Consider the following 13882-nt stretch of genomic DNA (forward strand, 5'->3'; position numbering starts at 1 on the left):
CCACTATCCCGCTTCATTCTGATTAGATGCTTCGGGCTACAAAAAATTGTTTGACCTTTCAATCGGACCTCGACCACAAAACCTCTGAATGACTTGCATCCCTTACACTCAACTCGTCGTATGGCCCTTTCATTCTAACAACTGTTGAACCTTTGCATTTCCTACAAATTCACGAATCACTTGACCACATAAACTTCAGTTATCACCGCATTGCTCATTCTAAATCATGTCCCTTGTGATGTGCCTGGCCAAATTTCGCTTGGTGCAAATAAAAAGCTAGTAATGAGCTTTGAAATCCTTTCTTGCTTGCTTAACAAAAGACTAATTTGACAGAGACTTAGAAAAATAGACCCAAAAGAAATGAAGCGAAGTGACTTCAAGAATTAGGAATAAAAAAGAAAAAACAGAGATGACTATTTGAAGAAAAATGGAAAAGAGAATTATCTGAATGAAACAACTGGCTCCAATGATCATGACATGCATTTCGGATTGATCAGCCTAATCCATCCAACTAATCACATTTCAGTTCATGCCATGTCTTCATACTTCAAAACCGGGTTTTCCATAATTCAATTTCTCTGTAGAGTCATGAACCTCATTCGGCTTGTAATACCTCGAGGGGTTTTCACCAGCAAACATCTCTTATTTGCTGCTCTCTCAACTCATTGTCGCCTTACAATGCCCGTAAGGGTTTTCACCAATAAGACTCCCTCATTTGAATTTTCTCTCGACTCGTCATCGCCCTATGGTGCCCGTGAGGGTTTTCACCAATAAGACTCTCTCATTTGAATTTTCTCTTGACTCACCATCGCCCTATGGTGCCCGTGAGGGTTTTCACCAATAAGACTCTCTCATTTATTCACTTTTCCTTGTGCCCATGAACAAAGGTGCTACCCATGATGTAAATAATACCTCCATATCACTTGACTTGGCATCCTCAAAGTTGATCAGAAGGTCTTTCTTTGGACTGTAGTGTAGGTTTTGGACAGGGTTAGAAAGAAAGGGTGGCATGCAGGCTCAAAATAATTTAAGATGAAGGGGTTCAAAATTATAACTTTTGGAATCAGATCTTTTTACAAAACTAAAACTTCTGCACCAGTTTCTTCGAATCTGGGGAATTTTGGATTTTTATTTTGATGGGACCGAACCGTGTAAGGCTGCCTACGTATCCTTAAAAGGAATCAGGTCGAACGTAGTTCAAACTAGTAAAAGTTGTTTTGTTTTTGCTTTTATTTTTCTTTCTCTCCTTTCTTTTCTCTTTTCTTTCTTTTGCTTTTCTCTTTTCCTTCTCTTTTTTTTTTTTGCTTTTATCTTTTCCTTTTTTTTCCTTTTCTTCTTCTTCTTCTTCTTCTTTTTTTTCTTTTCTTTTCTTTTATATTTCTAACTCTACTTCTGATTCCAAAAGAGGGGTATGAAAGAAAATAAATAAGGTTCAAAAAAGGGGTAACAAATAATAAAAGTGTTTGGGATAGCAGAATAAAATACCTTCGTCATTCCAACTTTGAACATGCCTAGTACAAAATGCGATTGAAGATAAGCAAAGAAATCATACATAATATCTCTTGACTGCATCAGAATTGATAGACATATTCATACATTTACCTTCTATGTCTGTTAAATACAAAGCACCATTGGGCAACACCTTTGTCACAATGAACGGCCCCTGCCAATTTGGGGCGAACTTGCCTTTAGCTTCAGCCTGATGTGGAAGGATGCGTTTCAACACCAGCTGACCCACCTCAAATTTTCGAGGACGCACCTTCTTGTTGTATGCTCTTGCCATTCTTTTCTGATACAATTGACCGTGACATACTGCTGCCAATCGTTTTTCATCAATCAAACTCAATTGCTCTAGCCGGGTCTTGACCCACTCATCATCATCAATTTCAGCTTCGGCAACGATCCGCAAGGATGGAATCTCAACTTCCGCAGGTATAACTGCCTCGGTTCTATATACCAGCAAATAGGGAGTTGCACCTATTGAAGTGCGAACAGTAGTGCGATAACCCAGTAAAGCAAAAGGTAACTTTTCATGCCATTGCTCGGAACCTTGCACCATTTTACGAAGTATCTTCTTTATGTTCTTGTTAGCAGCCTCAACAGCTCCGTTTGCCTTAGGACAATACGGAGTGGAGTTTCGATGCATAATCTTGAATTGTTGGCATACCTCTTTCATCAAATGACAGTTGAGGTTAGCAGCATTATCTGTGATGATTACCTTGGGAATTTTGAACCGGCAAATGATGTTTGAATGAACAAAATCTACCACCGCCTTCTTGGTCACGGACTTGAAAGTTACAGCTTCGACCCAATTGGTAAAGTAATCAATGGCCACCAGAATAAACCTATGCCGTTTGATGCTGCCGGCTCAATTGGTCCAATGACATCCATGCCCCAAACAACGAAAGGCCAAGGTGCAGACATTGTGTGCAACTCAGAGGGCGGTGAATGAATCAAATCACCATGCACCTGGCATTGATGACATTTGCAAACGAAGCTGATGCAATCTCGTTCCATGGTGAGCCAATAATAACCTGCTCGAAGAATCTTCTTTGCCAAGACATACCCACTCATATGCGGCCCGCAAACTCCGGAATGCACTTCGGCCATGATAGTCGAAGCTTGTTTAGCATCTAGGCACCTTAGTAATCCTAGATCTGGAGTTCTCTTGTACAATATTCCCCCACTTAAGAAAAATCCACTAGCCAGACGTCGAATGGTTCTCTTTTGATCACCTGTGGCATGTACCGGATATACCTCCAATTTGATGTATTCCTTGACATCATGGAACCAAGGCTCACCATCAGGTTCCTCCTCAATCACATTGCAATAGGCATGCTGATCACGGATTTGGATATGCAGATGGTCGACATAAGTCTTATCCGGATGGTGTAACATTGACGCCAGAGTAGCCAAGGCGTCGGCAATCTCATTATGAATCCTGGAAATATGCCTGAATTTTACCGACCTGAATCGTTGACAAAGATCATGCAAACATTGTCGATACAGTATGAGCTTCAAACCCCGAGTCTCCCATTCTCCCTGAATCTGGTGAACCAACAAATCTGAATCTCCCAAAACCAATATTTCTTGAACTCCCATGTCTATAGCTAGCCTCAAACCTAGAATGCATGCCTCGTATTCAGCCATGTTGTTAGTGCAATAAAATCGAAGCTGAGCTATTACGGGGTAGTGATGCCTTGTTTCAGAAATGAGTACAGCCCCTATTCCGACACCTTTCATATTAGCAGCTCCATCAAAGAAGAGTTTCCAACCTGGCTTTTCATCATGATCAGCCTCGTCAACATACATCACTTCTTCATCAGGAAAATAAGTCTTCAGTGGCTCATATTCTTCATCCACCGGATTCTCGGCCAAGTGATCGGCCAGGGCTTGGGCTTTCATCGCGGTCCGAGTCATATAGATGATGTCAAACTCTGTGAGTAAAATCTGCCACTTTGCCAATCTTCCTGTGGGCATAGGCTTCTGAAAGATATACTTTAGAGGATCCATGCGAGAAATAAGGTAAGTAGTGTAGGATGACAGATAATACTTCAACTTTTGTGCCACCCAAGTCAGGGCGCAACATGTCCTTTCAAGAAGAGTATACTTAACCTCATAAGGAGTGAACTTCTTGCTGAGATAATAAATGGGTCGCTCTTTCTTGCCCGTGATGTCGTGTTGACCCAACACACAACCGAAAGAATATCCAATACCGTCAAATAGAGAATTAAAGGTCTCCCAGGTTCTGGCGGGACCAGCACAAGTGGGTTTGACAGGTAACTCTTGATCTTATCAAATGCTTCCTGACACTCATCAGTCCACTTAACCGCAGCATTCTTCTTCAGCAACTTAAAGATGGGCTCACAAGTTGTCGTGAGTTGACCAATAAACCTGCTGATGTAGTTTAACCTTCCAAGAAGGCTCTTTACCTCGGTTTTGTTCTTTGGCGGTGGTAATACTTGGATGGCTTTGATCTTTGATGGGTCCAACTCAATACCGCATCGACTGACTATGAATCCCAACAGTTTCCCGAACGGGACACCAAATGCACATTTTGCCGGATTGAGCTTGAGGTTGTACCTGCGGAGCCTTTGGAAGAACTTTCTCAAGTCTCCAACATGGTCGGACTGCTTCTTTGACTTTATGATCACATCATCTACATAAACCTCAATTTCCTTGTGTATCATGTCATGAAATATGGTAGTCATTGCCCTCATATAAGTTGCCCCAGCATTCTTCAAACCAAATGGCATTACCCGGTAGCAGTATGTCCCCCATGGTGTGATGAATGCTGTCTTTTCTGCATCTTCCTCATCCATCAGGATCTAGTGATATCCCGCATAGCAATCCACAAAAGACCCAATCTCATGCTTGGCACAATTGTCGATCAGAATATGGATGTTCGGCAAGGGAAAGTTATCTTTTGGACTTGCCTTATTGAGATCATGATAATCAACATAGACCCTAGTCTTACCATCCTTTTTTGGTACTGGCACGACATTAGCTAACCAAGTGGGATATCGAGTGACCCGAATGACCTTTGCGTCAAGCTGCTTTGTGATTTCTTCTTTGATCTTCACACTTATGTCAGTCTTGAACTTCCTTAACTTTTGCTTGACTGGAGGGAATGCCGGATCAGTTGGCAATTTATGAACTACCAAATCAGTGCTCAAACCCGGCATGTCGTCATACGACCATGCAAAAACATATTTATATTCAAACAGTGCTTTGATTATTTCTTCCTTGATTTGTGGTTCCAGATGCACACTTATCTTGGTTTTCCTGATATTATCTTGATCTCCTAAATTGATTGCTTCAGTTTCATTCAAATTAGGCTTGGGTTTTTCTTCAAAGTGATTTAGTTCTCTACTGATTTCCTGAAATGTTGTTTCTTCATCATATTCAATTTCATCATCACACTCTACTTCTTGGATTGTTGTTTCAGAATTAGATTGGCTTTTAAGATTTGGCTGAAAATTCCTCATGCATGTCATGTCATTGAAACCAGCATAAAAAGAACTGTACAGAAAAAAGAAACAAAACAAAAATGAAACGCTATCAGGAATAATGGAAAACGAAAAATTGTATTTCATTGAAAATAAAGGATAGAAGGGTTTGTACATCAAAACAAGCAAAAAAAATAAAAAATCTGGATTACAACCCTAGAATAACCGAGATAACAGAAAGGAAAACAAAGCAAACTACCAAAACTCCTTCTGGGTGGGGAGAGGAGTAGTTTTCCAATTGCTTAGCTTCACATTTGGGCCAACGAGCTGCACATCGGCATTACCGGAACCTTCCCCGATTTTCACCATGTTAACCTCATCAAACAAACTCTGGAACCTCTTGATCAGCTCTTCATCAAAGTTGACCACAGGTTTTGGGACCGCTGATATTGGGCGTTTTGCGACCCCTGGCTTGACAAAAGACTTGGAGATATGTGGAACAGGCTTAGGAAGTGACCATGCCTTTCTTTTCAAATTTTTAGCCTTTTTCATGTCCTTCCCTATGAGTGTGAATCCCAAACCAAATGTACCGAAACTTTCACGTGGACACACCGGATGTGCAATACCCTGCAGAGACGAACCCAGGCCTTTGCCCGGCACAAAACCATTCTTCAACATTTCATTTGCTACCATGACGGACGCGGAGGGTAGCATTGGACCTGGAATGCATTCTCCTTCAGGAATCTTCTCGACAGACACTGTTTCAAATGTTTGGTACACCCAAGGCCCTTTATCATCTTCAACTTCAATAAATGGAACAATTGTGTCATTGTAAGCAGATAAGTTCTCATCACCGTGCACAACTATTTCCTGCCTGTCCCATTCGAACTTTACCATTTGATGCAGAAAAGACGAAATTACCTTGGTAGCATGTATCCATGGCCTGCCCAACAACAAGTTGTAGGAGACAGCCACATCTAGCACTTGGAACTCCATAGTGAACTCAACTGGCCCTATTGACAATTCGAGCATTATATCAGCGACAAAATCTTTCCCTCCTCCATCAAAGCCTCGAACACATACATTGTTCATGTGGATCCTTTCAGTGCCGATCTTTAACTTTTGCAAAGTGGACAGAGGGTAGATATTTGCACTAGAACCGTTATCAACCAATACCCTTGAGACAGCAGAATCCTCGCACTTCACTCTGAGATAAAGAGCTCGGTTGTGCTCCGTACCCTCCATAGGAAGTTCATCATCTGAGAAAGTGATCCTGTTTGCTTCGAAAATCTTGTTAGCAATCTTTTCCAAGTGGTTTACCGTGATCTTATCAGAAACATGGGCCCCATTTAAAATCTTCATCAGGGCTTTGCGGTGTTCATCTGAATGTATCAGCAAAGACAAAAGAGAGATCTGAGCTGGTGTTTTCCTTAACTGCTCTACAATGGAATAGTCTTGCATTTTTATCTTTTTCAGGAACTCTTCAGCCTCTTCTTCGGTGACCGGCTTCTTTACTGGGATGTGGCCATCCTTGAATGGCTTGGCTTTCCTCAGTTCTTTTGGGGTAAAACTTCTCCCAGAACAAGTCAGTCCTCCGGTTTCATTGACTTCTTCCTCTACTTCTTTCCCTTTATTTGTTACTATCACTTGTTTGTAATTCCACGGGACGGCCTTTGTGTCAACCATTGGTAACTGGGTCACTACTTAATAATAACGGGGGTAATACGAGCCCCTTCCACGATTACGACAGGCTTGCCCGGGACCCCTGGCACGACCACTTTTTGCTTTTCCTGGTTCGCTTCAACATCAATGGGAGGCCTTTTCACAACCAATACAGATGGCTTCACGTTGAGTGTGCTTAGCTTCTCCGACACCCCTTCAACTATCAACGGCATTGCTTTTGCAGAATTTGGAGCTTTAACTGGATTACTTTCGCTAGCCCGGATCATCATGACAGACTTGGAAGAATTCTTGGGCTCCCCATCCTTATGAACTATCTCAATCATATGTGTCTCTGCATGGGCCAGCAAAGGATTTTGGTTGATGTTTGGTGCCTCCGGGTTCTGGACCACAATTTGATTTGTATCAATAAGCTCTTGGATCGCCTTCTTCAAATGCCAACACTTCTCTGTGTCGTGCCCTGGGGCATCAGAACAATATGCGCATCTAAGGGAATAATCAAGGTTCCTTGGAGGTGGATTTGGTGTCTTTGGCTCAATCGGCCTCAAAACGTCCAACTGCCTCAACCTTTGAAACAAACTGGTATACGACTCTCCAAGAGGTGTCTTTCCACTGCTACCTCTCTTTTCTATAATCCGGCCTCGATCGAAAGCTTGGACCAGTAGGGTTTCGGTATGGTTTTGGGGGTGGAAAAGGATTTTGTGGAGTTGGAGCATGCCATTACGGGTAAGGAGGGGGTTGCGCATATGACTGTGTGTGGTGAACATGGTATTGGGGTGGTCTGACTGAATATTGAGGGTCTTGTGGTGGGAAATAATGTTGGGATGGATTATATAGAGCTTAGGTGTAGGCTTGAGGTTAGGGGCGAGGTTGGGTGTACTGGTGAGGCGAACCCCTTGGGCCACGCCCTGATCCAGAGACAAACATAGCGACATCATCTTTCTTCTTTTTGCCTAATAGGCTTCCGGTGCCACTTTGAATTGCCTGTGTGGTTGCTTTTATGGTGGAATAACTCATGATCTTGCTTGACTTGAGTCCCTCTTCCACCATTCCTCCCATCTTTACCACATCGTTGAAAGACTTACCTATAGCTGAGATCAAATGGCCAAAGTAAGTAGGTTCTAAGGCTTGAAGAAAGTACTCGACCATCTCATCTTCTTCCATTGGAGGATTGACCCGTGCAACTTGTTCTCTCCATCTGAAACCATATTCCCTAAAGCTCTCACTGGGCTTCTTCTCTACCTTGGTCAAAGATAGGCGATCCAGGACAATGTCTATATTGTACTAAAAGTGTCGAGCAAAGGCCTGAGCCAAGTTGTCCCATGTGTACCACCTGCTAGCGTCTTGGCGGGTGTACCATTCCAAAGCCGCCCCACTCAGACTCTGACTGAAATACGCCATTAATAATTCGTCTTTCCCACCGGCGCCTCTCATCTTGCTGCAAAAACCTCTCAAATGGGCCACGGGATCTCCATGTACATCGTACAGGTCAAACTTGGGCATCTTGAACCCAGCGGGCAGTTGGACATCAGGGAATAAGCATAAATCCTTGTAAGCCACACTTACTTGGCTTCCTATCCCTTGCATGTTCTTCAAAGATTACTCTAGACTCTTCACTTTCCTGAATATCTCATCCTGCTCCACATTCTGGGATGGTTTCTCAGTTTCAACAGGAGGTTCAAAGTGAGGGGTGTAGGAATAAGGATCCGTGACTTTGAAAGTTGGTTCCGGAGCATAATATTGGGTATCTGGAGCTTGGAACGCGGGTTCACTAGAAGATCGGTGGAGGGAAACTCGCGGAGGGGCTACAAAAATAGGAGCAGATGTGGGAGCCGGGTATGCGGTTATTTTGGCTGGTGGAGCATGAAAAGTTTGGGACGAGGTGCCGGGGTAGTGATGGAAAGGGGTAAAACCCCGTGCATGCTGAGGGGAAAGATCAACGGTAGTGGGATTCTGGGCTTGTGTCAGTGGTGGGATGAAAGCGGGATTTTCTGTGTAGTTAGCGGGAAATGAAGGTGGAGGATGCCCCCTGATCCAGGCTTGATACATTTCAGCCAATTGATGCTTCAACCTGTGGACCTCCTCTTTCAATTCAGACTCTGATTCTACAATCTCCCTCGGCGGGTCAACAACACCCCTGTCTGACTCTTTGCTAGTCATGACTGCCTTGCGCTTTGATCTGGTATTATAGGGGTGACATGCCAGGATGCCAACAAACTAACCACCTAAACAGAACCTGTCTTTCTCTGCACACAAAATAACTTGGTCAGTTTTGAAGCATTTAACAGATAGGGAATCGCATATTGGGGATGCAATGCACCTGAGCAGTTAAACATTTCTAAATGCTTTGCGACGGCTTATGTGTTTCATCCCGGCTCTTTTCCCAAATTTCGAGTCCCGATTTTTCCTCTCTCCTTTTGCTGTGTTTCTCTCTTTCAATTCTCATTCTCCTTTTTTCTTTTGTTTGGCCCCTCTTTTCTTTCTTCCCTCCTTTTTATTTTCCTCTTCTTTTTTTTTGGTTTTCTTTTCTCTATTTTCTTTTAATACTATGATCGAATCCTATTGGGATTGCCTACGTATCATGACGCCGCATGAATCAGATCATTACGTAATTCGGGGAAATAAATGCGAAATGATTTTTTTTTCAATATTTCATTAATAAAAGACATCTTTTGAATTTTCTATTACAAGGACTTAAAAGTAGTGATGACTACAAAAGAAAAATCTACAGACTCGAAATAAAGCAATAAGCAACCTTGACAAGGATGAACAAAACTCGAGGAAAGTAAAATATAGACTCAAAAACTAACTAAAAAAAAAATCAAAAGTACATAAGAGCCTCCACTGGTACTCCGGGGGATTGCGGGACATCAGCCGGTCTCCGCACGGGCCTACGGGCAATATCTTCTTAAAGGTGGTCTAGGTCAACCATCACCTGTCGAACGAATGTCATTACAGAAGCAAAAAATATAGACTTGGTCATGTCTTCACATTCATGGCATTTCATTACAACATAATCAGCTATCTCTATTATCCTCATTCTGATGACACCTTTTTCTTGAAGCAAACGTCCAATCTGCTGGGCCCGAGCCTCTAACACTTGTGTATCTGTGTTGTTTTGGTTTTGTAACTGTTGCAGGCTTTCTTGTAGTTGGTAAATCAATGCATAGCAATGCTCTCTTTCTGTCTTGAAATCCTTTATTTGCTTGACCATTTCATTTTCCAGGGCAACCAGCTTTTTCTGTAAAATTGCTACTTCTTTGTCATATTTCTGCTTCAACTGGTGGGCTAATCTAGCATGTTCTTCCGCACTTTTGGCCAACTTTGCTTGAGCATTTAACAAGTCCTTTTCGGCCTTTGTCAAGTCAAAACCATAATCATGCACTTTCTGCCTTATGTTGGTCATAATTTTCTCATCTCTCTCACTTCTTACCGGTTTCTCGGCGGCTATTTTCATTCACTGGATTTGGGCTCAAAGGGCTTCTTTTTCCCTAGCCAACCTCTTCTTTTCCCCTTCATCTTCAGCTACCTGCAAACTACTATCAAATTTAATTTTTTCAATTTGTTCTTCTAGTTTGTTTATAGTAGTCTGGTATTCCTTTTCTTTAGCTAACCAAACTCATTGCTCTCGTGCTCCATCGGTGAATTGTTGGACATGGGGCCTTTTGGCGGGCTGTTCTGGCTCTTGATCGACCCGACTTATTTTACCATATCATATGGCGTAGTTGGATCCTACTTCACCCATGGACAAATCTCGTACTTGAGTCTGTGGTTTCAAGAACCTACATTGGTGCCAAATCTGACGAACCCTTTCTTCTGGAAATATGGCTTTTGGGCATAGTTCAATAACCTGTGGACTCAAATCTTCGTCATAGGGGACTGTTTGGTATCTGCCCAATTAGCGTAGGATCCGATGCGGGGCATATGGCTGAATACTCTGAAGACCCATTAATAAAAGAAAGCACACTCCGACGGATATGTAAATAACTTCATCGACCGGGAGCCAACCGAAAGTCCACTCAATTCGATTTGCGTTTAAAGAACCCAAATACGCGAACCATGCCTCAGTACCTTCTGGAAACTCATGACCGTTTACTCGGTTTTCATATTCTTCGATGCAATTGAGTCCGGTCAGACCGTAGTTCATGTAACCTGGGCGATGACAAAGATGTTCTACTAACCACATTTGTAAAAGCAAGTTGCAACCCTCAAAAAACTTTGTCCCGGCTCGACAAGCGGTTAAAGCTCGATAAATTTCTACGAGAATCATCGGTATGATAGTGCCATTGGCCTTTTTGACCATAAAGTCGGCCACTCCTGCGAGCCCCAATTCTATATGTCTATCACTCCTTAGGCATATCAGAGTGCCTAAAAATGCCACACAAAGGCTAAACCCCCGTGCTTTCCATTTGTCTTTATTTCCCTGATGATTCAAACCAGTGTCCGGAGCCTCAAATCCGTGGGGGTCCCCATACCGGCTGTATAAGAAACGGAATGTGCAGAATCCTCCGGCTAAATTTTCATCTTTAACCTGCCGGCTAATACTGAGGAGGTCCAAAAACTTATGAGGGGTTACAGTTCTTGGTGCTACTGGATATTGATACCTTAACTTCCCTTCGAAACCAGCATAACCTGCTATCTCCTCTAGTGTAGGGGTCAACTCAAAATCAGAGAAGTGGAAAACATTGTGTGTCGGGTCCCAAAACGGTATCAAAGCTTCGATTATATCAACCTTTGGTTTAATTTCCAGAAGACCAGTGAGCCCACCTAAAGCCTTTGTCACAGAACGCTTGCTGACCTCCCCCAGGTCATTCCACCACATATGGAGTCCTAGTGGAATCTCGTCTACGACTCGAAAAGGTATATTTTCAACAGTGCTCATCTTGCACATTTTTATTTAAGGCGACTGGTTAAAAATAAGTGATTTTTGATTTTTGATTTTTATTTTTGATCCCATAAGAAAGACTATTTGTGCAAAATAAAACTCAAACAACTCAAGACCACCTTTGCAAATACGGCCCTTCAGAAATGAAGATTTTAAAGCTGTGCTTGCTAAGTGGCCAAAATTAGAAAAAGAGCCATAGGTGGCTATTCTGGTAAAACAAACTTCCTGCGTCCCGTCGGGACGTTTCTGGCTATTTGGACAGAAAGTGACATCCCCTAAATTTATTTATGACAAAATGATGCATTTTCATATTTTCTGGTTATTTTTGCAAAAACGGGGCCGGACCCGATGAGGGTTGCCTACGTATCTCACATCCAGTGAGAATCAAACCTGCGTAGTTCGGTCCATCTTGATGCACAGAAAGATATGATTTGTTTTGAAATGATTTTTTTTCTTTCTTTTTTTTTGAAACTTTGGCAGAGTAACGGGATTTTTGAATATCGGGATTATCAAAACCGGGCATTTTTCTATCCTACCTCACTCTTGGTTTTTCTTTTCTTTTTTTTTTAATTTTCTTTCCCTACTCTAGAAGCCGGTCAACATACAAGCCAAGCAAATTAATGCACAAGTAGCACGTAAAGAATGCATCAGGATGGTCTTTTGATTTTCGGGTGCACCTATCCTAGACGGACCCAACCCCTGTGTTGAGTCCCCTAAGACAAATGCACGTGATGCAAGCAAACGTACCTACTAGGGATCCGACATGAGGCTGTGTTATTCTAAGTTTTAAATCTTGGGTGTATTGTTTAAGACCTGGCTTACCCGAGCGGACAACTCGAGCCGGGGATGGCAGCGTACCGAGAATATAGAAGCTTCACCGGCTTTGCAACTTGTCCGAATCTCGTTCTAAAATTAGGATATGACTCTAACAGAAAAGAAGCCACGCGAAGCGCACGCTCCCTAGAAGATTTAGAAGACTCAGAGAGAAGGAGGGTTTCGTAGCAGTTTATATACAGTTCAAACAATATCAAAGCGGTAAAAAGCGGCATTTAGCACATTAGGCTCAAACACGTAAAAATCAGATAATAGACAAAAATCAAGTATAACAGTTATTCTAAGCTCGAATTCTGGTCTGCGAAACCAGAGATTCTGGGTTCTTGTCCCCAGCAGAGTCGCCAGAGCTGTCACACCTCCTTTTTCCCGAAGAGGATATGGGATAAGGGAGTTTTTCCAAATTAAGTGACATTAATCGAAATAGGATTATTTATTTATTTCAGAGTCGCCACTTGGAATAATTTATGGTGTCCCAAGTCACCGGTTTATTTTAAACTCCCAAATCGAGGAAATTTTACTCTATTTATGGTCCGTGAATACAGAAGACCGGGTAAGGAATTCTGTTAACCCGGGAGAAGGTGTGAGGCACTCCCGAGTTTTGTGGTTTTAGCACGGTCGCTTAATAATTGATACTTGGCCTAATTATCTGATTTATTACATGTTTGAAAACCTATTGTGCATTTTTAACTTTTAAAATCATTTTTAGTATTTATGGAATTATTTATGGAACAAGTCACGATGTCGTACACTTGTCGTTGTGGTACACATTGCAAACCGCGCCACATGAAATGCACCCACGATTTACGACATATTTATTTTTATTAATATTTTAAGTTATAGTCGAGTCACGTGAAACGCACACTCGAATTGGGATTTGCGTATCATGACTATGCCACGGGAACCGTACCCATAGTCACGATGATTTATTTACACGCCTAAAGCAATCTACAATTATAAACAAAGAGGATGGCCTTGAAAGATTATAATTACATTTTAATACCATGTGAAGCCGGCAAGAAATGACAACTTAAAGATATCACCTGAATTTTTCTCAAACACATACAACCCATTTACCGTTATTGACAAAGTAGGGCCCAAACCATATGCAAAAAGGGAAAAGATTGAAAGAAAACGCACAAATACCCACGCTCTAAACCATGTGAATTCTCATATCCAATTTATGAAAAATAAAATTCAATATACTACTTATCATTCCCTTTGGCAGTGAGAAAATAATTTTGGCAATATTAGGAACCAAATTAAATTTCAATAGAGATAAAAAAAACTATGAAGGAAAATGGTCAGAACTAGATGAATCAAGATATCCTTGACCAAAGTTTCACCTAAAGCAAATCTTGAAATTTCTTATAAATTAAAACTCATATGGAAAACAGATTTTATAACTTTGTATAATACTCCAAATTTCTAATGACTTCATCAAGAACTTTAACCCAGAAGAATTAGAAGACAATGGGCCAATATCATGCTTAATATCACATAATAACACATGGAGTAAAACTTGAAATAATAGAGG

Source organism: Nicotiana tomentosiformis, chromosome 4 (assembly GCF_000390325.3).
Source record: "Nicotiana tomentosiformis chromosome 4, ASM39032v3, whole genome shotgun sequence".
Classification (NCBI taxonomy): Eukaryota; Viridiplantae; Streptophyta; class Magnoliopsida; order Solanales; family Solanaceae; genus Nicotiana; species Nicotiana tomentosiformis.